Source organism: Mixophyes fleayi, chromosome 12, assembly GCF_038048845.1.
Source record: "Mixophyes fleayi isolate aMixFle1 chromosome 12, aMixFle1.hap1, whole genome shotgun sequence".
NCBI classification, from domain to species: domain Eukaryota; kingdom Metazoa; phylum Chordata; class Amphibia; order Anura; family Limnodynastidae; genus Mixophyes; species Mixophyes fleayi.
This window is the reverse complement of record NC_134413.1, coordinates 71,106,888-71,131,361: the sequence shown is the minus strand read 5'-3', so window position 1 is coordinate 71,131,361 and position 24,474 is coordinate 71,106,888. Positions and strand designations below refer to the sequence as shown.

General features: G+C 40.5%; 1 long non-coding RNA gene across 1 annotated transcript; it reads right to left on the bottom strand.

Moving 5' to 3' along the window:
* Nucleotides 1-6,381: 6,381 nt before the first annotated feature.
* On the bottom strand, nucleotides 6,382-7,680 carry LOC142108549 (uncharacterized). The gene is made up of 2 exons (XR_012680173.1): nucleotides 6,926-7,680; nucleotides 6,382-6,685 (listed from the first exon to the last, which is right to left on the bottom strand). It is a non-coding gene; the product is annotated as an uncharacterized LOC142108549 (long non-coding RNA).
* Between the last annotated feature and the right edge of the window lie 16,794 nt (nucleotides 7,681-24,474).

Here is a 24,474-nt window from a genome sequence, read left to right as displayed (position 1 = left end):
CGCATGGGGAGCATAGGCTAGCCTGGCTGGTCCGATCCCATAGAAGAGCTACTATAGCACAAATTTCTGAAAAAGGTAATGCTGGCTATGATAGCAAGGTGTCAGAACACACAGTGGATCGAAGGTTGCTGCCTATGGGGCTGTGCAGCCACAGAACGGTTAGAGAGCTCATGCTGATCCACCACCAAAATGCCTACAATGGGCAAGTGAGTGCCAGAACTGGACCATGGAGCAATAGAAGACGGTGGCCTTGTCTGATGAATCGCATTTTCTTTTACATCATGGATGGCCAGGTGCGTGTGCATCGTTTAATATGGGGAAGAGAAGTCACCAGGATGTACAATGGGAAGAAGGCAAGCCGGTGGAGGCATTGTGATACTCTAGATTATAATCTACTGGGAAACATTGGGTCCTGGCATTCATGTGGGTGTTACTTTGACACATACCACCTACCTAAGCTTTATTGCAGACCAAGTACACCCCTCCATGGCAGCGGTATTCCCTGAATGTAGTAGACTGTTTCAACAGGATAATGCACCCTGCCACATTGCAAAAAGTGTTCAGGAATGGGTTGAGGGACATGACAAAGAGTTCAAGGTGTTGACTTGGCCTCCAAATTCCCTAGATCTCAGTCCATTCGAGCATCTGTGGAATATGCTGTAAGAATAAGTCCAAGCCTTGGAAGCCCCACCTTACAACTTACAGTACTTAAAGGATCTGCTAACGTCTTGGTGCCACATACCACAGGACACCTTCACAGGTCTTGTGGAGTCCATGCCTCACATGGTCAAAACAGTTTTGTTGGCACAAGGGGAGGGGGACCTACATAATATTAGGCAGGTGGTTTTAATGTTGTGGCTGTGTATATTGGTTATGTTGCCCTTACCTAATTTGCGAACGAGACAGGTGTGCACCACAATAAGCTAACTGGTGCCGTGCACGGAATTGTTATGGCTGCCACTTGTAAGAAATTGTTAAGCCACATATATGAGGTCTCTTAGATCCTCTGCCTCTGTTTCTGATATATTTTACAGGTAATGTGAGGCATTCCTAGATGTTTACTTGGTGCAATCACGAACGATCTGCACTTAATTCTCAAGCCGCGCATGCGCACTGATGAATATGAACTGTGCATGTGCAAAATGGCCACCAGCTATAGTATAAGTAATAAATGCACATATAGGTGAATTTGTTCTCCTGATAAAGTCTCTAGTAGACGAAACGTGTTGAGGTCATTACATGTGATATATTTCTCAAACTTTCTCTGTATCCAATATTGGAATTGAACCACCAGTAATTCAATCTTTTGTTTTCTGACTCCACTGAGTGGTGATCAGGGGAGGGGTGGCAAATTTTAGCCCTGGGGGGAAACCTCGATTCAACAGCCTATTAGGACCATTTTAAAGGGAAAAAAAGGCTAGTGGCTAAGTGATCCAGCCCAAGGTAGCCCATTATGTGACCGGCCCGGTGGGCAGGTGCCCCCCAACCTAGCCTGCCCCTGGTGGTGATTAATGACAGTGAGTACTGGTATAATTACACCTTGATTACAGATAAGACTTTGATTCTTTTATTTTTTGTGAATGTGCAATTTTTATATTATTCAATAAATTTGTTTTTATGAAAAGATACTATATGGGATTTCTCATTCTTTATATCTATGTATGGTGTGAACTAGACAAGCAATATTGAGCCAACAGGAACCTGTACAGATAAGCAAAATAATTTATATTTATCTGGTACACATAGTATATGTGGTTTGGTGTGAAATAATATAAATAATTATATATATATATATATATATATATATAATTATTATATATTATATACGTGCTTGGGCGCTCACAAGTATATGTAGGTTAAGAGACCAGTGGAAGTCTTCAAAAAGCAACACTTCCCAGCTGGATAATATATAACACATAGTGTAGTATGTTAACACTTAAATATCCTCCACCCAGAAGAGCATTAAAGTCCAAAGACTAACGATTTTTCTTGTACAATAACTGGTGTTCAGTTCCTAGTGGTGCAGTTGTCTCTGGAAACCAGTGAACCACGTGTAGGTGAATGGGGTAACCCCCTTATATAATGTGCTTCCTTAAAAGCTTCTTGTATTATTGCGTTGTATTCTCTACATTGATCTTCATAAAGTCTTCTTTCAGTATATAGCTCCCAATATGGAAATGTGAAAAAAGACCTAAAAATATCTACTGCATTATTCTTTATTACACCAATACCAAATATTTAAAAATACACTCACATTCCATATAGATAAAAACTGGTGCACAAATAGGTACCATCTACATAAATATAGGGTGGATGACCCTACCACAAAGCTCACACGAAGACACGGAGGAAGGTAAAGCTGAAATTAGTCCCGGAAGTCTCCTTCCAATCACCAACCAAGTGAACGTCCTGGTCAGCGAGGAATCACCACAGTGACCAACGCGTTTTGACTCCTCAGATTTGAGTCTTTCTCAATGTTACTAATTGTCTGACTTTTTAAAGTGTATAGCAGCCAATAAAGTGCCGCCGTGGAGACAAAGATCCTGTACGGAAGTCCTCGCTTAACTCGCAATGAGGCTTGAAGGAAATTCAAAGTGAGGCTGCATTCTTTTAGATGGAGTCAAAAATGAGGTTTGGATTTAGAAACAGATTTAATGCATATAAATACCAAAACGAGGCTTGGACTTAAATAAAAGAAAACTAATACACGCAAACACATTCAGCTCCAAACCGAGGCTTGGACTTAGATGGAAACAGGGCTAAAACATAAAGACCTCAAGCACTAAAACGAGACGTGGGCTGGAATATGGCAGAGCTAATACTTACAGCTATGTTGAGCTCCAAAACGAGGCTTGAACTCAATATTAAACGGATTTGTTTATGATACTATAAAAACTAAAATAAGGCATAAATCTAAATAAAACTTTTCTATAATAAAAAAAAAATTAACTTCTGAAATGAAGTTTTGGCTTGAATTTAAACAGAACTATACATGATATGAATTTTGAGAGTTTTGATCCAAATATAAACATAGCTCTCTAAACATTCTTATTTATCCCAAAAACAAGACTTGAGAAGCTAATACAAAAATGATGTATCGGACATGTACAGGAATAAAACACACATTCATCAACACTATTTCCAGCGATACAATAGAGTCACAATATAAATATTTTTACTTTGTCACAAGTCACCCTATCAGTTACCAGAACCTGTCGTTGATGAGAGCTTCATTTTTAGCAACCTCCTTTCCTATAGAACCAGATGTGTTTGCCGGTGCTCGGTTGTCCCCAGGGCTTAATCTCGAGTAGTGGTAACTTAATTCAGGTAAGTGGGCACCACAGAGGACTACGCAATGAGATGTTGAGCTGAGATCTCTATGGCAACTGGGATGCAGGATGCACCAGGACCAAATTTAGCAGGTATATGGAGTTTGCAACAGGATGCAGTACCAACCTTCACCAGTATAACAGATTGGCAGTGCAGAGTAGAGGATGGTATAATACCAGATGTGGACTGTGTAGAGTTGGAGCTAGAGAGCAACACAGTACAAGGGAAGGTGCTGGAGCAAGATCGAGCTGTAAATCAGGACTGTGAAACACTGCTGACACAGATGAGTTCAATGGAGTGGATAGCAAAAATAAAATGTAATAAAAGCCCAAAAATGAAAGTGCATAAGTTGTGTAAAAAATGAGAACACAATGATATGTGGAGTTTATAATTACCTATATGTAATGCCAAATGATGCCATTAGTAAATATCTATTATACATTCTAATCTATTAGTTTGCAAGTAATTACCTTTCTGTATAACAATTGCTTTCCATATCTAGCAATCACCTTTGATAAATGAAACACAGTTTTTATTAGTGTATTCATATGAATCATAAGAATGTCAAATGTTTATCGTGATTATATCATAACTGAGTTGCCCTGTATCAGATAAGAGCTAAACAATCCATAAGGAGAATTCTCTTTGATTCCCTCTTGAGCTCCTGATGGAGATCTCCTCCTCTCAAACCCATCTTGATCTGTTCCATGACAAAGGCCTGTAGTGATCTTGGATCACAGTCATGGCACTTCATAAAGTGCCTTTCAACATATGTTAGTTGTTTTAAATTATCTTTGTTTCTCTTGACTCTCTTTATGTTGCCTACATGCTCCAAAATTCTATATTTGAGTGACCTGCCTGTCATGCCACCATAGTTTAAGTTACAGGGGCAGGTTAAGCAGTAAATAATATTCGGAGAGCTACAATTTATGAATCCTTTGATTTAACTCTCAAGAACCGATCTTTATACTCCTTTGTTTGTATCATAAATTGGCATGCCCGGCACACGCCATATTTGAAAAAACCCATTGGTCTATTAGAAATTCTCTTTTCAAATGGTGAGACACTGTGGACTAAATGAAACCCCAAATTCTTAGATCTACACCATGTCATAGAGATCCTATCCTCTAACACTTCTTAGAGGTCATCATCAGACTTTAGGATGTTCCAATGTTTCTGGAAGATATTGGCTATTTGCTGTTCACTGACCTTTCTGCTTTTCGTACAAGCCTAGATTTCAGTTCATTTGATCTTTGAGCATAGATGTTATCATCAGAACAATTTTGTCCCTAATTAATTCTCCTTTGGGTATTGCCTGAATTACTGCTGGAAAATTAGAATTTATAAAATGTAAGAAGCTGTTGATGTCTCTGGTATGTGTACTGTCAGTGGCTTCACTAGGCAGGCACAAGATGGCTGATTATCTTCTGCTTAGTTATTTTATGTATAGAGGAAGTGAATCTGCATGATACAGGGGGTTGGGTAGTGTTATGTGGCTGCGGGGGCTCACTGTACCATTATTAACCCTGGCACATCACTCATTTAAAATTTTCACTTGTGCAGTGTCAGAGGCTGGGAGACACTGTGACAAATGGAGCCCATCACTGACCAGGCTTGTAGAACAATCCCTGCACTAGTCTGACTTACTATAACGGGATCACTCTGAACAAGTCTTATTGCAAAGGTGAAATGAAAAGAGTCAATACTACTGAACTTTTATATTTCAGATCCCCATAAGATGGAGCAAAGTTTTGCACCCCTGTAGACACATCTTGACCCACTTAGCCATGGGCATACAATATAAATGAGAGCTTTTCTACAAAAATGACATCACAATATTGCATTTAGACCGTGGGACACATTTTTCAAGATTCATAATCAATCCCCAATGGCAAAGTATTACAGATTACAGGATTATTATATGAACTCACACCTTCAATTAGAGAGTATGAACAAACATACTGTAACAGTGTCTCAGATCCCACATTATATCTCCAACCCATTGCCAGAATTATATATTACTCAGTACCCAATATATCAAGGTAATCTTGTTTTAACTGTGTACAGTGTGGACGATATCTGGTAGATAAAATAGTTCCACACATGAGTGATCAAATTTTGTGTATAAACTATGTAAATATATTATGCTTAGTTTAATTTACATTAATAAAATCAACTGTTTTTACAATATAAAGAGTACTGCAGCTCCTTGTTTCATGTCCAATTGCTTTTCTCCTATGTGATATTCAAGACCTGATTTGTTTGTAAACCATTTTCATTACTCAGAACATGGATATGGTTTGTTATCTGATGCTCAAAAGGATTTGATTTGTATCCGAAACATTTCCCAAACTCAGAACATGGGAATGTTTTCTCATCTGCATGGGTTCTCTGATGTTTGATAAGTTTTGAGTTCCATGGAAAACATTTTCCACACTCAGAACATGGAAATGGTTTCTCACCTGTGTAAGTTCTGTGATGTTTGACAAGGTTTGACTTCTGTGCAAAACCCTTCCCACACTCAGAACACGGAAACGGTTTTTCCCGTGTGAATTCTCTGATGTTTGACAAGTTTTAATTTCTGTGAAAAACATTTCCCACACTCAGAACATGGAAATGGTTTCTCACCTGTGAGTTCACTGATGTCTAATAAGTTTTGATTTTACGGCAAAACATTTCTCACATTTAGAACATGGAAATGGTTTCTCATCTGTGTGAGTTTTCTGATGTTCAACAAGATTTGATTTGTACACAAAACATTTCCCACACTCAGAACATGGGAATGGTTTCTCGCCTGTGTGAGTTCTCTGATGTTCAACAAGTTTTGATTTCTGTGTAAAACATTTCCCACATTCAGAACATGGAAACGGTTTCTCACCTGTGTAAGTTCTCTGATGTCTAATAAGTTTTGATTTCTGTACAAAACATTTCTCACACTCAGAACATGGAAATTGTGTCTCATCTATGTGAGATCTCCGATGTTCAACAAGATTTGATTTATATACAAAACATTTCCCACACTCAGAACATGTAAAAGGGTTCTCAGCTATGTGACTTTTCTGATGTTTATGAAGAGATAATTTAACTGTACAGCTTTTCCCACCCTCAGAACATGGAAATAATGTATCATCTGTATGAGCTGTACGATGTGTAACAATATCTATGTTATCAGGATTACATTCCTCATGATTAGAGAGTTCAGATAATTTATCTCCACTGTAAAGTATTGGATATATATTTAGGGTAATTGGGTTCTCTCCTGTAGAATCTTGAGTAATGTTGTTATCTTCCATTTCAAAATCTGTAGATAAAATCAGTTGCTCCCCCAAGATATTCTTGCGTTTACATCCATCTGCTGAAAGTAAAATAAATGTAAGGAAGGACATTGACCTGCAGATTACAATACCCAAAATTTTCAAACTATGAGCGAGTTGTTCAGCTGTTTAATTTCAATTTGCAATTGACGAACACTTCATTACAATTATAAAAGCGCATTATTAAGCACATTGCTTAGATGCAGTCATAATTGGAATTCTTGTAATGACTCAATAAACAAAATATATGACTCTTTACTGTAATACATTTTATTACTCACCTGTGCCGATACCTGTAGGGATTTCCTCCTCCTTACACTGCTGATCACCCCTCACATACGTCTCTTCCTCTCCCTCTATAATTTTTATTTTAATATCAGTCAGGACGTCATCCTAAATAGCCCACAAAAGAATGATCATTTTTTAGTCAAGTTTTTTTATTGGTATTTCAAAACAGAACATAAAGAAAATAATTATTTCTGAATAAACGTGATAGATATAAATCACCGGGTGTGACACATTACATCAAAGATTAGTAAATTTCCAACACTTATGCAGGTATACAAAAACATACAGAATAATATCAAGACTGACAATAATACAGTATATATCAGATGGCATGGGTCCCCATGGACTCATGGGCACCCCTGATCATCATCATCATCTATTTCTTTATATTACGCCACTAATTCCACAGCGCTGCACAGAGAACTCACTCACATCAGTCCCTGCCCCATTGGAGCTTACAATCTAAATTCCCTAACATACACACACAGACCAAGAGAGACTAAGGGCAATTAAATAGCAGCCAATTAACCTACCAGTATGTTTATGGAGTGTGGGAGGAAACCAGAGCACCCGGCGGAAACCCACGCAAACACGGGGAGAACATACAAACTCCACACAGATAAGGTCATGGTTGGGAATCAAACTCATGACCCCAGTGCTGTGAGGCAGAAGTGCTAACTGTTAGGAACCCCTCCAGCCAGTACAGCAAAACCCGGAGTCTGCTCCGAAAGTCCGGTGTTCACTGTTGGGACAGACTTGTTTGCAGACAGAGGGTTGTGAGATGTCCACTGGCTGGGGAGAACCCAGGAATAGAGTTACAGAGGCCGTAGAGTAGGAAGTGCAGGAGCGAGTCCAGTGAGACACCGAGTGGATGGTGTCAAGACTGATATATCACTCATTGCCACTGGAATAAATAAGGAACAGTTGATAGAGAAGTCCCCTGATCCACAATGGTTTCTGTACCGGTACTTGTCCGGAAAGGAACGGAACTTACAGTGATAGGTAAAGATGATGAAACTGAACGTAGGCAGTAGCCAAGGGTAACTACAACCCACAGTACCGGTGAGAGTCTAGAGATTTTAGGGAAATAGTTCTTAGGCGATTGCCAGGGGTAACTGCAACCCTCAGTACCGGTGAGAGTACGGAGATTTAGAGGTACAGTTCTTAGGCAGTTGCCAAAGGCAAGAGGGGGCTGGACTGTTTCTGCATTATCCACAAAGAACTCTTCCCACAAGGCAACCAGATCAGGTCCCTTGCCCATTAAAGGTAACTAAAAGAGTTCAGGTTCCAGAAAGATTGAACCCCTGGTAATGGCAAAGTCTACAGACAATATAAGAGGGGAATGGTCGCAGAGTTGTATCAGTCTTTCTAATGTAAGATTTTGGCTATGAAGGCACGGGGAGGTGCCCCGGGTGGAGCTGCCTAAGAAGGGATGCGATGAGCTTGCTCCACTGCGAACTGAGCCGTAAAGGAATCCTTCCCAAAAGCTTGAATTAACCATTTCTCCAAGAAACATTCAGTACCAGGCCCCTCCACTTATTCAGGTAGCCCCACAAAACGAGTATTATTGCATCAGAGACTCCCCTCACTATAAGAAAGCGTCTGCTTACATGCCAACATCTGAGCTTCCAAATTATCAATTTGACCCTTCATAGGTGCTGTAGCATCTTCTAGAGTCTCCGCTTCAGCCCCTCACTATTGGATTTGTTGCATATCATGTCTGAAAAGGGAAAGGTCGGCCAGCACCGCCCCAATGTTCTCCGACGCCCATTTTCAGATCTGCCAATAGCCTGTAGAAGCTGCTGCAATGTGACCTCAGGGTAAGTAGGTGAGGTTGGTGCATTAGGAACAGTGGTAGTTTGGGAGGGCACACATAATGGAGTTTCTCCAGAACTGTCAGTGGGGGTAGAGGAATAGGCAAACCGGTCAAGCCATCCGGCCAGAGCAGCATGATCATATAACGAGGAAAATACATCCCAATATAGAGGAATGGGTATAATAATAGTGTTGTATTTCATGGATAAACACTTGTATGAAAGTCTTACCATGAAAGTACCCAAGGCAGGATCATAGAACAGAGTCAAGATAGTATAGACATCACTTATAAAAGGCAAACTGGATAATCCAGATATGGGAATGAGGTTCAATAAATAAGCTAATGACTGTCCCAGAGGAGTAATATATATTAGATGTCAAGTGCCAGGATGTTATCACAGCACAAACAGGCAAGATAGCATAAGTCAAATTACAGCCACTGTGTGAGGTACCTGCATGCACTCAGAGCCTGAGGCCCAGCTGTTGGGGATCCAATCTGTATCTCAGGATGGAAGGCTGACTTGGAGCAACAGAACTGTGCAGCATGAGGACAAATCGCCGCTCTCTATGGTGGAAAATAGGGCACTACCAAGACGTCAGCCCAGATTACAGGACAGGAACAGAAAATGTCCGTCCCCAGCTCCCAGGGCAGAGGGGTATAGTCTACAGCATTGTCATGTACTCGAGTCGCACACAGTAAAGGGAAGAGCCTGAGCAAGTGTCGGCACCCGACGACCTGACAGTGATGGGTAAGTATGGTGATCTGTCTCACCACAGCAGGGGTCCCTGGGGTGTCCGCACCAACAGTCAGCACCGGCAGCACGGAGAGGCAGAAGCGCTGTCCACTAAGGAGTCAGGCTGCAGCGGGTCCGCTCAGGTAGCAGCCTCCGCACACCAGGCTGGGGTCCCGAAGAGCAGCGCGGCAGCCGCGGATCAGGAGAAGTACCCCAGAGGATGCCAAGAGGGGTAAGTAAGCTCCAGGACTAGACAGAGTCCAAATAAACCAGCAAACTCAAAATGGAGGATAAATGCAGGAATTTTAGGATGGAGAACGTAGCAAGCATACTTGTACTCCATGCATGTCCAGGACACGACCCCTTTAAGAATATTATATTAAATAATATCTGATTTAATAATGTGAGATGAAACAGAAGAATATGAGAGTATAAGATCCACGCTGTTTTTTTACAGATAATATAATAAAATCACTTTGGCATTTAGGTATTTGGCAAGACCCTAAAATGTCATCTACCTGAAACTCCTGTGAATAAAGAGTACGGAGATATCTCTCTGGGGTATTTCTGTTACTGGATCCATCTGTAGGAAACACACAGTGACTGATTACATTGTTTATACAAGGAGAATATGTGACTCTTGTCTGTAATAAGTGTTTATTACTCACCTATGCTGATTTCCTCCTCCTTACACTGCTGATCACCCCTCACATACGTCTCTTTCCTTCCCTCTATAAATTCTAATTTAATACCAGTCATGACGTCATCCTAAACAGCCCACAAAACAATACAAATATATTTAATAATAACTGATTTAATAATTTATGATGAGACAGAGGAATGTCAGTGTATATGATCCACACAAGTATTTTTTTTACAGATCATATATTGGGAAATTCACTTAGGTATTTGGCGAGACCCTAAAATGTCACCTACCTGTGGAATACTGTGATTTTCCTCTGTACAATCCTGTGAATAAAGAGGACACGGACATCTCTCTGTGGTATTTGTGTTACTGGATCCATCTGTAGGAAACATACACTGAGTGAATACATTGTTTATATGTGATTCTCAGATGATGTGTATCTAGGTGGCCTTCAAAACTGTTCTCTCCCCTACAATAAATGAAAATCTCCTCTTACCCAGTGATTTGAGAATCCAGTGATTCTCCATCATTACGTCTTTGAAAAGACTCTTCTGCAATCTTAAATACGTCCACTCCTGCATGGATAAATAGACAGTGACATCCCAACACTTTATAGGAACCTAATACACCCAATGATACAGTCATCACGCAGACACATCCCCTGGTGTTACTGTATTATGTCACATTCCCAGCAGTCACCTCTCCAGTCACCAGCGGAATGATCTTGTTGATCAGTTCCAGGATCTTCTAGTCATTGTTTCCCTCATATATCAGTGAGTGAGGTGGAGGAACCGTGATGGGACTCTGGGTCCTGCTCAATACTCCTGACACACTTGAGGGTGGCCCACCAAATCTCTTTATTACTACGGTGTAATCCTGTGAAATGAATTGGATAAAAAGATAAATGAAGCTCCATGTATTTGGAATTTTTAGGAGTTAACTACAATACAATAATAGTATATTTTACAAATACAACCAATATCCTATATGTAACTGTTTCATATATACATGAAAGTAGAGTGTATATAGCATTTACATCTACTGCAGCTCAGTGGGCTCACCTATCACCCAAACCTTCAGTGGGTTCACCTTTAAAGACAAGTTTAAAGTGGGTTCTTGTAGTAGACAGAGGACTCAGAATGGCCAACCTACGGAAGATAATAGGAGAAGTAAGTGCTAGATACATTCTACTAGACAGTCCATATAGGAAACACTTACATGTAGGACAGGGGTTGGATTTGTAAAACTAGCCCTTCTTGTCCATTTTGCACATTTAAAAAGTCCAGGAAAGTGGAAACATTCTATAATCGTAAAACTTACAACTAAAAATATAGCAAAATCTGTAACTCATTTTAATCAGAGTTGGTATTTCAGCAGTTTGAACAGTGTAGTAAATCGTACAACTCCAGTGAGTAAAACATAACCTAGCACAGACCCGTTGGGGTTGCACTAATTTAAAAATCAAAATCCATTTCTAATTTTAATAAAGCATTCACTACGCTAATATTGAAACTGAGGAAAAGACGCACAATCCATGGCCTCCTATGGCCCTATCACACTACTTAATTTGGATATTAAGCTGCTGGCTAAAATCATGGCCACTCGTTTACAGTCCATTTTCCCATCACTCGGTGATTGAAATATGTATAAGCCATCGCGGCGGTGGCCTCCTCGTCCTTACAATATCCTTCCAAGAATATACTACTTAGCCTGGACGCCAATAAGGCGTTTGATGCAGTATCCTGGCCCTATATGTATGAGGTACACAAACGTGGGGCATTCAGAGAGGATTTCACTACTCTGATAGGGCCTGAGTCATTAAGGAACGTATCTCTGTTATTTGTGTGTATCATACGCATTTCCCTTCTGCGCATGCCCAGAACGAGGACACTCGGCCGTCAACAAAAGCAAGTCCGCTGCGTATGCCAACGCAAATGACAGTTACGACGGTCTACGGTTCTTTTGAGATTTCATATTCCACATATATATTGTACGCATCCTGCAGTGTCTGGTCTAGTACAGCAGAGTGACCCTACGCCCATAGTCATCACCACACGTATCCTGAGATCCGCTCCTTGCCGACTCCAGGAGTACGCAGAGATGATTTACGTAACGTTGAGAACAACTGCACGATGCGCTCTGTATGCTGCCTTAATGACTCAGGGCCATAAGCTTTTTCTATTCTTGCCCAACCACCTCTCTACTAATCAATGGCCTGATTGGAGAGGCGGCACCCATGACGAGGGGTACACGTTAGGGCTGCCCCATGTCACCCTTACTCTTCAACCTAGTACTTGATCCTATGCTTGAGACCTACATACTGTATTTCGGGGCGTCCGTGTTGTATTTATCAAGCTGTCCGTTTGATAAATCCCTGGCATTATACCTGATCCTTGCTTTACCTGACGCTACTTGGCTAGAAACATAGCAATTAAATTGGCGTAAAGCACTATCCCATATCTAGGTATAGAACTTTCTAAGAACCTTGGTCTCTTCTATCAACATCATATCTCGAAAGTTGTTGGGAACCTAGTAACGAGGTTGAGGGCTGGGGTCATCTTTGTCTTTACTTAATGGGTAGAGCAAATTTACTTAAGATGAAATCCTCCCCTAGACTTGTATAGTATTTCAAAACTTCATTTGGGGGGAAAAAAAATCAAGAATTGGGCTATTGAAACTTTAACAACCCAGGACTAATGCTGGATTTCATTTGGCCAATATAGAACTCTATAATCAGGCTGCTCAACTTCAGTACCGGAGGGATTTGATACAAGGGTCTGACACCTATGCGGATACCTCACCAGAACAAAATTTCCTCCCTGGCCTAAAATTGACTGCTTTCCTACATCTACATGACCACAAGGTATCAGCGACAGTTCTTGACAACCACCATTTTATGTCCACTAGAAAATTGTGGCACATCATACATACATTGAAACTAAAACCTTACTTATCTATCCATATTCCTCTATTTGGGAACCCTAGTTTTTAGAATGGAGAGGCTGCCTAGCTATTCACTATCTAGAATGACGCGGGGGTTAGAACGGTGGGGCAGTTCCTTACTCAATCTAAGAAACCCTTGACTTTCCAACAAACAGGGAACCTGCACGACGTGATTAGACCGTGCAACCTAGACTTTTACAGACTCACATTATGCAAGTGTAGTGACCAGACCATTTTCTCAACAGGATTGGGACCCACCCGCTCTACTATGATACATTGAAAACGGGATTGGATGGGACGCTTTGTACCTACTAATTTTTTACTTCTTTACAGCTCACAGTGTGTGTGATGGGACCTGTTTTATTCCTTGTTATATATCACTATATAGATTATTATCCTTTCTATAATATTCATCCATTATAAACAGTGCGTGTGCTGGGAACTGTCTTATTACTCTTTATATATCACTATATAGATTATTATCCTTTATATAATAATAATAATAATAATAATAATAATAATAATAATAATAATAATCACCCATTATAAACAGTGTGTGTGCTGGGAGCTGTCACATCCCTCTGCATATATAGTAATTACAACATCCCTCTCCTCTATATAATAATAATCTCCCATTATAAACAGCATTTTATATGAGCTGTAATGTCTCCCTATACAGACTCCTCTGTATAATAATCCTTCATATCTCTGCTCTCAGCATAATAATAATATATTGTTAGAAGATATTACCTCAGCCTTGTACAGGTCCTGGATGTTGTTGTTATATATGAATGAGTTAAAGCTGCTCTCCAGGTTGTAAAATGGCTCCTGCAAGAGTATGTGACCACGCCCCCTCTGGAACGTCACTGGTACATAACTGTATCAGCTGTATTATGTCTGGGAGACTAAGGTAAAATGGCCGCCGCTGTTCTACATTAAGGACAATGCAGTAATAAAATATTTTACTCTAGTGATAACATTGCTGCTAGTCAGCTATATGCTACGTTCATTACTAGCTGTTAGAAGCTAAATCCCTTTCAGATAATTCTGTGACATCACGAGGTCATGTGACTGCTGTAGTCACATGGTACACAGTGCAGGAGCTGCTGCTGGATAACTTCCTGTTCCTGTGTAGTGGAGGAAAGGTAAGAAGTAGTGATGTGATGGGGAGGGGACATGTGTGACTAAAGGTGCTGGGCAGAGAGGGGACATGTGTGACTAAAGGTGCTGGGCAGAGAGGGGACATGTGTGACTAAAGGTGCTGGGCAGAGAGGGGACATGTGTGACTAAAGGTGCTGGGCAGAGAGGGGACATGTGTGACTAAAGGTGCTGGGCAGAGAGGGGACATGTGTGACTAAAGGTGCTGGGCAGAGAGGGGACATGTGTGACTAAAGGTGCTGGGCAGAGAGGGGACATGTGTGACTAAAGGTGCTGGGCAGAGAGGGGACATGTGTGACTAAAGGTGCTGGGCAGAGAGGGGACATGTGTGACTAAAGGTGCTGGGCAGAGAGGGGACATGTGTGACTAAAGGTGCTGGGCAGAGAGGGGACATGTGTGACTAAAGGTGCTGGGCAGAGGGGACATGTGTTACTAAAGGTGCTGGGCAGAGAGGGAACATGTGTGACTAAAGGTGCTGGGCAGAGAGGGGACATGTGTGACTAAAGGTGCTGGGCAGAGAGGGGACATGTGTGACTAAAGGTGCTGGGCAGAGAGGGGACATGTGTGACTATAGGTGCTGGGCAGAGAGGGGGCATGTGTGACTAAAGGTGCTGGGCAGAGAGGGGACATGTGTGACTATAGGTGCTGGGCAGAGAGGGGGCATGTGTGACTAGAGGTGCTGGGCAGAGAGGGGACATGTGTGACTAAAGGTGCTTGGTAGAGAGGGGACATGTGTGATTAAAGCATGTGGGCAGAGGGGGCGTGTGTGACTAAAGGTGATGGGGAGGGGACATGTGTGACTAAAGGTGCTGGGCAGAGAGAGGGACATGTGTGACTAAAGGTGTTGGGCAGAGAGGGGACATGTGTGACTAAAGGTGCTGGGCAGAGAGGGGACATGTGTGACTAAAGGTGCTGGACAGAGAGGGGACATGTGTGACTAAAGGTGCTGGACAGAGAGGGGACATGTGTGACTAAAGGTGCTGGGCAGAGAGAGGGACATGTGTGACTAAAGGTGCTGGGCAGAGAGGGGGCATGTGTGACTAAAGGTGCTGGGCAGAGAGGGGACATGTGTGACTAAAGGTGCTGGGCAGAGGGGGCATGTGTGACTAAAGGTGCTGGGCAGAGAGGGGACATGTGTGACTAAAGCATGAGGCATGTGAAGGAGAAGTCTCTTCCCCACACGGCCCCTCCTCAAACAACAATAACCTGACAACACTTGCTAACTTTTCTCAGATATTCCCCATGACACGTATTACATGATCTTTTCCCTGACAGGCCTCCTGCCCACAATCGTGTCTCACTGCTGCCCACCAGCTTTTACCTCACAGGCCCCGCTGCCTCAATCCTGACACCTCTCTTACTTCAAAATGAAAGAGGCGCCTTTTATTTGAAAGAGGAGTAGATCCTTAGCAGTGAATGAGATAATAATACAGAGATCATTGTTGCCATAGATGTTGGGGTTTTCTTTTTTTAACTGTATCTAGTCAGAGTTTAGTTAGATGATATTATCATTACAGGCCATTAATATAATTGCTTTTGTCACAAACTGTACATAAGACACCTCAATTATCTCACAAAAATAACAATACATCCAGATTTCAATGCACTGTTTTTAGGTGGCGTACTTCAGCCTTCTCACTTATCCATAACTTTAAGTTTTGGTATACTTCAGGCATTAATTGGGGATACCAGGAACCACTGTAGTATATTGTAGGGAACAGGCGAAAGGGCCATTTAAGACATCCTAGAAGTTCACCGACACTCCTCCTGCTCTATACTCTTCTCTCCTGTTAGGCCTTCAGTTTAGATTAAGTGCCCCCCCCCCCCCTTCACAATGCTGGGTAACTCTGCGGGACCTAGGTATAGACGCTACAGATGTTCCCAGGTAGTGATTGCAGGAATGGCCGTCACTGCTTCACAGTGCTCTGTAGTGCACAGTGCTGGAAGATAGGTTTAGCAAGTTGGAATGGCTACTTGTTAGTGTTGGGGCAGCTTCATGTTTCCTTAAGGGGCCTGGGTCAGGTGGGGGTTACTGGGTATATATAAGCCCCCACTGGGCACTGGATGTGTGGACGGTGAGTCCTTTTGTACAGCTACAAATGCATTTTTTCTTGTACTACAAAGCAATTTTTGTTACATACCATCCAGACTGCTGCAACCTCCATCTTGCTGTAATGATATCTTGGTACCCTACAGTCCATTCAAATAGTCGCTGCAGGAATAACCTCCCTACTCTCCATCATTAATTACTGTTCTGCTACTGAAATCATCTTGTTTTCCATTTTAATTATCTTTTCATTGCAAAAGTATTTAGAGCTGGCCAATCCATTTCCACCTGTTATATCTATTATCACAATCTGTACGTACCCACCCTCTGCTCACGTTGACGCTTTATTTTTCCTAGGTTACCTCTGCTCTCAGGACTGCGACCCTTCTTGAATGCTGCCCCTGGAAATCTTCACAGAATGTCTGTCTGTCTGTCATGTATGGTCTCTAACTGCAGGACCCTGCTGAAAGCTCATCTGTTTACCGGACAGTTCACATAGTGCTTGTGACTTACTTCTCCCAGAGCTGCGCTCCAGAGGGTAAAAGGACACGTTCTGGTGCGGACTGTTATGTGTTTTCTTCTTTAAAGTATCCGTTCATCAAGCGATATTAACGAAGGAGTACACAAGAAACATAATAAAAACAGTTTAATTATTTTATTTCTACTCCTGAACTTCATGTTATTATCCCACCTGATGAATTTAACGCGAAGAGTGATAGTTGTGTTGTCACTTGTTATGATGAGGACCAGCAAGTGGAATATATAACCTGATATTGTAAATGGACGTTATCAGACATTTGTGTGCGCTGTTACATACTACAGACAGCTGAGCTTTGTAATATATATTTGAATATTTTGTAACCAATACATAATGTGATGTAAACAACATACTGAAAGCAGATTTTTTTTTTTGTATATTTGAGAGTGAAGGGTTGTTATAAAGAAGTTATTTCTTTCACCATTAATATTACAGCATCTTTATTATTTTGCCTGCTATACTTTCTCCAAAACATCTCAATCTTTAGTATATCAAGTCTGTATTTTACCTGTAATTTCTATGCCAGCCAAGGTTCTCCCCCAGCAGTGGAGGACCCAGGAGGGGGTGAGTGATCCAGGGGCTGGCGGGACCACCACACTCATTGGGGTATATTTACTAAACTGTGGGTTTGAAAAGGTGGAGATGTTTGAAAGTAACACGGCCTGTGCACTATTACTGTTACTACGGTAATACTGCACATTATTACCGCTAGTGCGGTAAGTTTTAACGCTGTTTGTTTTGTTCAGGGAGCCGCGAGCAGAAGTCCGGGTTCAAATTACTGTTATCAACGGTGATAGTGCAGAAGCCGATTGAATTCCCCCCTAGGATGATCTTGTTGTTAGATGTGTACACATTCATATGAATTGTTAACGAGTAACCACAAGAGAAATTAGCTCTTAAAAGTTTGTGCTGGTATGTACATTTTATCAAAATAAAAAATAAATGGCTAAACTAATGTTATTATTTTGTTAGGGTGACTTGGAACCAAATTCAAAACACGCTGCCCACATTATACTATCATGTTACTTTGTACTGATACTACCTCAGTGATATAAGACAGTAGTAGACTTACAAGATTTCAATCTTGAATCAATATAAGCCAATATGTATACATGGATATCCTCCTGGAATCTTGTCCTCTTACTGGATCTCCTTATGATAGGTGCTCAAAAGACAAGTGAGAACTGACCTGACAAGGCACCAAAGAAGCATAAAAGCAATGTAAAATACAAATATTGGCTTATATTGATTCAAGATTGAAATCTTGTACGTGTATATCCAATAGGGGATTGAGAACACCAATCATGTGGTGTTTTTGTCGTAATTATCAACCCCCACTGGATCATTGGGATATTTAGTGGTTTTCGGTGTAACCACATATTATATGTTACGCTATGATACGAATTTTTTCTTTTCACTTTTTTTATGTGACCATAATCGTGGTGAATGCCAGAAATCTGAAAGTTACTTTGATCACTGCAAACTTCTGGAATTTTTGGAAGACATACATCAAGATGGAAAGAATATATATATATTATTTCACAGTTGACTCTTTAAAACTGTTATTTTAGCACATTGTATGTGGATTGTGTGTGTGTGTGTGTGTGTGTGTGTGTGTGTGTGTGTGTGTGTGTGTGTGTGTGTGTGTGTGTGAACAGAGGCTGCTTTCAGTTGGCCTGCGCAAATATACCAATCTTTTTATTGTATTATAATCAACAATTGTCTGAGACGCAAGAGGAACCAAGTATGACAGCCAGCATCCTGCTGCACAGCGGATCACTAAAGCCATGACAGCTATGTTATCACTGGATGTGGGTACAATTTCCCCATCAATGCATCAGGTTATAACCGATTAGTTTAGATCATGTGTCCACGTTACCAAATTCCATCACAATCCCATTTCTTCTTAACAGCAATTGCTGTACTGTGAGGTTAAACAAAAAGCCATTCAGTCGATAGAAAATGCCATTGTACCGACTGTCCACTTAGCTACAGATATGTGACAAGCGGTACTGGTCAAACAAAAGACTATATAACTGTGACAGCCCACTGGGTTGGTGTATCGCTCTCAAGTGCAACAGCGCCTGTAGCATCATCATCCTCATTCTTCCGGCATAATACACAGTGTCGGGTCATTCACCGCACCCTGCCATATAGCCGCTCACTAGGACAGATGTGATGCTGCCCCTCACACACAATTACCTTCACAGACAAACATATAGATTGTAAAAGCAATATATATATATTATATATATATATATATATATATATATATATACACAGTATATGCATTTTGTTTGTGGGGGGAGGGGGGTGCTGCTCACAATTAAACAGTTCCCTATTTTTTCCCACTAAATATTTCAGATGTCGCTGATACTGCCCCTGGCACTACTGTCATCAGATTTAAACATCTTTGATTTTAAAAGCAAGAAAGAATAGTTTTTGTTAACTCTTAAATAGTTTAATAATATACCCACCTGCTATCACTTCTAAATGGCAGCTGAGAACAGGAAGGACGGCTATACATTGAAGATATCGATCCAATACTCACGAGATCTGACATTTTACATGAACTGACATTTTGCTTCATTTTCAGATCGGAATTTGGAGCAAGACACTAAGTCATGTCTCAATTCGACTCTGTACCCTAAAATTCCTGTCTATCTAATTCTATCTCCGTACCGCTCATCTCTAGTGAAACATAAAAAAAACAAAATGTGGGGGAAAAGTAACAATTTTTCTTGTTTCACACACAACAATGGGAAATACCCCACTAAGTAGTCTTATGCCAATATATATATAGATAGTTTTTTTATAACATAACCATTCAGGTCATGGCTTCACCTCACCATGATTCACACAGTTCATCCATGTTACACATATGTACATAACTAAGACATAGGGCTGTCATACATATGGCCATTTACAGTTACACAGCTCTCAACCAATGGCTGATCAGGGATTACTGGGCACTGAGCTACCTGGGTTGGTGATGTCACAGAATTCTCTTCAATCTGATTGGTTGGAAACAGCTGTTTACACTTGAATCTCAAACAGAGCGTCAGTCATCTCCACAGGTAATGTAACAAGACTGGGACGGGGATTATATTATAAATGGGATATATTCAGGGGGTGAGAATAATTTACAGTCTGTGTATTCCTGGTTTACCCATCTCTAAGCCCTGTGTTAATGGCTTTAGCCTGGTAACAATATTTACAGTACAGTATAAGTATGAAAAGAATGTGGACCTGATTTTAAACCCAAATACATGTAAAAATCCAATTAAAAAGTAATGTGGAAAATAGATACTTGAGTAATGTCAAATACTTTACATGAAGCATATCTTCATGTAGCTACTTCTGCCATTGATTTAATTTCCTATGACAGTAATTAACAAGCTTAGTGGGAAACAGTCACTATAATATTTTTACAAGAACTATATTTAATGCTGCAGTTTACATTAGAACGATACACATGAGAACGTTTGATTTTGGCACACTGGGTAAGCACTTGCCAAGGTGATTATTTTAGTCTGGTGTAAGGTCCTAATGCAGGTTACCCATAGACTGGTCATTAGGATACCTCCTACCTGCCATCAGAAACGTTAAGAGGTACAGAATTCAAGATAACTGGGGGAGACTACTTTGTGGTTTGCCTATGAGTAGTGACTAACGAGATTGTGTCTGACCTAACAGATTGGCAGATTCACAAGTAATTCCCCATGATTCACACAGTTCATCCATGTTACACATATGTACATAACTAAGACATAGGGCTGTCATACATATGGCCATTTACAGTTACACGGCTCTCAACCAATGGCTGATCAGGGATTACTGGGCACTGAGCTACCTGGGTTGGTGATGTCACAGAATTCTCTTCAATCTGATTGGTTGGAAACACCTGTTTACACTTGAATCTCAAACAGAGCGTCAGTTATCTCCACAGGTAATGTAACAAGACTGGGACGGGGATTATATTATAAATGGGATATATTCAGGGGGTGAGAATAATTTACAGTCTGTGTATTCCTGGTTTACCCATCTCTAAGCCCTGTGTTAATGGCTTTAGCCTGGTAACAATATTTACAGTACAGTATAAGTATGAAAACTTGGACCTGATTTTAAACCCAAATATCTCTAAGAATTTGAAGGTGAACACAAAGGGGAACATTTTCTAAAATGGTTTTACAGAAAATGTGTATTATTATTATTATTATTATAATTATTATTATAATTATTATTATTATTATTATTATTATTATTATAATTATTATGATTACTATTATTTATTATTATTATTATTATTATTATTAGAATTATTATTATTATTATTATTATTTATTTTTAAGGCCAAATGTGCTTTACAGATTAGTGAGGAAAACATGTCATACATAAAACAGCTACATACAATATAGATAAAATAAATGCTAATATAAAAACCAAGGGTAGGGAGAACCCTTCTCCTGAGAGAGCTACAATCTAATTATAGCAATAAAAGTGCAGCAAATAATGTATAAGCCAAAAATGCCCCATAGCTAATAAAAAATGCCCCAGTTAGTGCCTTGTGCTTATTCTACACCAGGTCTGACGTTCTATGGGCCCTAGTGATAGTCTCCAGCCCTTTATTCAGGTAAGCCCACTTGTGGGGTCACAGGGGGAACAGCAGAGTAACCTGTATATAATAAAAGAGTGAATCTACAGGACTGTAATGAGAGAGCTACAATCTAATTATAGCAATAAAAGTGCAGCAAATAATGTATAAGCCAAAAATGCCCCATAGCTAATAAAAAATGCCCCAGTTAGTGCCTTGTGCTTATTCTACACCAGGTCTGACGTTCTATGGGCCCTAGTGATAGTCTCCAGCCCTTTATTCAGGTAAGCCCACTTGTGGGGTCACAGGGGGAACAGCAGAGTAACCTGTATATAATAAAAGAGTGAATCTACAGGACTGTAATGGTGCCCATGTGCATTAGCCCCAATGTGAACTAAACTAATCCAGAACTAACAAAATGATTTTAGTCCATCTTGAGCCCCCCGTGATAGAGAACCAAAGATGGATGGAGAGAAAGGGGGTGAGTGGAAAGTAACAGAGATTAGAAAGGATGAGGAAGTAATGGGATGAGGGGAGAAGGATGATCAATGGGAGACAAGACAAGGTTGGAGGTAAAGTGTAGAATACATTTAAACACAGTGGGCCTGATTCATTAAGGAGAACAAAGCAATAAAGGACTATATTTGATACTAGACAAAACCAGGTTAAAATGCAAGGGGTGCAAATGAGTTTATTATTTTGCATATAAGTTAAATACTGGCTGTTTTTTCATGTAGCAAACAAATACTTGATAGCTTTATTTTTACACCGAATTTTAAAGCTGAGCTAGGACATGCCCTACCCCTAAATTTACCTCCCTCTCCAATGCAACATGGTTTTTCCAAGGTGCAAAGTTACTCATTTATTTTGCTTTTCTTTCCTTAATGAATTAGACCCAGTACCTTTGGGACACATTTTTTGAGACCTGCTTTTAGTAACTTTTTTTATTAAATAATGAAGAGCTCTGAAAGTAACCATGTTTTGAATAATTTTCCTAACAACAGATTGATAGCTAAGTCTGACAAGAGACACAACAATGAGTGAAGACAAGCCTGTCATCCGCAGTTCTTCCAGATGTAAGAAAAACATAAATGTGTTCATTAGGGCGGGGAACCCAGTGGTAATATCAAACAAGAATTTAATACGGAGATTTAGGGCACCCAGTGGTACACCCAGCACCCCCCATCCCCCATCTTTCATGTAAGTCCGATGTAACTTGTTGAGTCCTGAAGCCGCTGTCAGCATGTTCTGTTACAGACAGATAGCGCTTTTTCTGGTAAGATATATTTTGGTTCCTCCCTATATCATGTTTGCGCCAATGCCTCTCAGTATGTGTTTTTTCCTTGTTTATGGTATAGTTTCACCACAATTGATAAGCAGTATGGTAGTTACCTCCCAAATGTCCCAATTTCAGCAGAAGAGTCCCGAATTTAGGGCTCTGTCCACTATCCTGCCCTGGGACATATTTGTTCAGCTTGTGGGAATGTTGGGATAAGGGCGATAGCTAATGACCACGCCCTCACCGTGCCTTGACCACGCCCCATCAAGATGTGGTCATGTTTGTCTACTTTGTATGTCCCTGTATTTTGTATACTCTGTTTTTCCCAATACCTGTTCTGCCGATCACTGTGTCATATTACATATCAACTACGATAGTAATAATAATTAATGGGACTCATGTACTAGCCAAGGTCCACGGTTATGCCGCGGTAGCTAGCTTTTCCATGTAGATCAGTTATGGACTTTCTATCGGCATAGGCCACATTCTAATCGGAAAATTTCACAGAAGCGATGTTCAAATTGAAAGTCCCTTATCCCTCCTGAGTGTCAGACGGTGCAGACTGGATCTACACACAAGAGGGAGCTATTGCACACAAAGGAACGCACATAAGAGACAACTGGGGAGGAACTAAGGGTGAAAGGCACAAAACAGGGATAATGAACAAACACATGGATGAAGATCAGACACATAAGGAACATGTTTAACAGATTTTATATTGCTAATACCATGGGGTAAATTAATGATAATTTATAGTAAAACAAAGTCACCCATCATTGAGAATATATTAGCTGATAATGAATATTCTTGTCTCCCCAGTGCCAGAAGCTGTAATGGAGACCCTCGTTGGAGATCCCAATGACACCTCCCCGAGGAATAAGGAAAACATCGCTGGACATTCCATCGTTGAGGTTAAATGTCTTGTCTACTATATTATATATGGAAGATCGTTGTTCAATTCTAAATTGAGGCACAGGTTAAGCTTCAACACATGTGACAATGCGTTTATGTTGTAATATTGTTACATTTTAGTTATATTATAAGTAATATTCAGTCTTTATTCCATGCCTCCCAACTTTTGAAATCCCCAAATCAAAACAAAACACAGTTTGCAGCGGTGCGTCCATAAATGGAGGTGTGGTCACATCACAATGGGTGCGTGGCCACACCCTCATGGGCACCCTTTACCCTCCTCCCCTAACAACGCCAAAGATTTTAGTCTCTTCTATGTATAAAGATGTACATGTAATATTATGGGCCAGATTCATGTTCAGACTTATCTTGCGTGAAATAGACCTGCGCTTGCTCCAAAACGGACTTTACTCCAATTAACGCAATTGCATGTAATTCATGTCCAAAGCAAATGACACTTACGACTGCCTACAACACATAAGGGAACAATGGTGGCAAGGTTTTTCTCCTGGACAAAACCATGTTACAATGCAAGGGGTGAAAATAGGGTTATTTTTTAGCACATAAGATAAATACTGGCTGTTTTTCATGTAACACACAAATACTTGATAGCTTTAATTTAACACTGAAATTTAAAGTTGATCTAGGACATGCCCAACCCCAACTATAAATCTACCATGACATTTTAAATTTGCCTCCCACTCCAAGGCAACATGGTTTTGCCAAGATGCAAAGTTACTCCTTTTTTTACTCATTTTCTTCTCCTTAACGAATCAGGCCCATTGTATGTACAATATGCATTAAGGAGATCTTGATTTATGTATTTAATGTAAAAAAAATATAAATATGATTATACTGTTTAGAGTTGTTCATCAT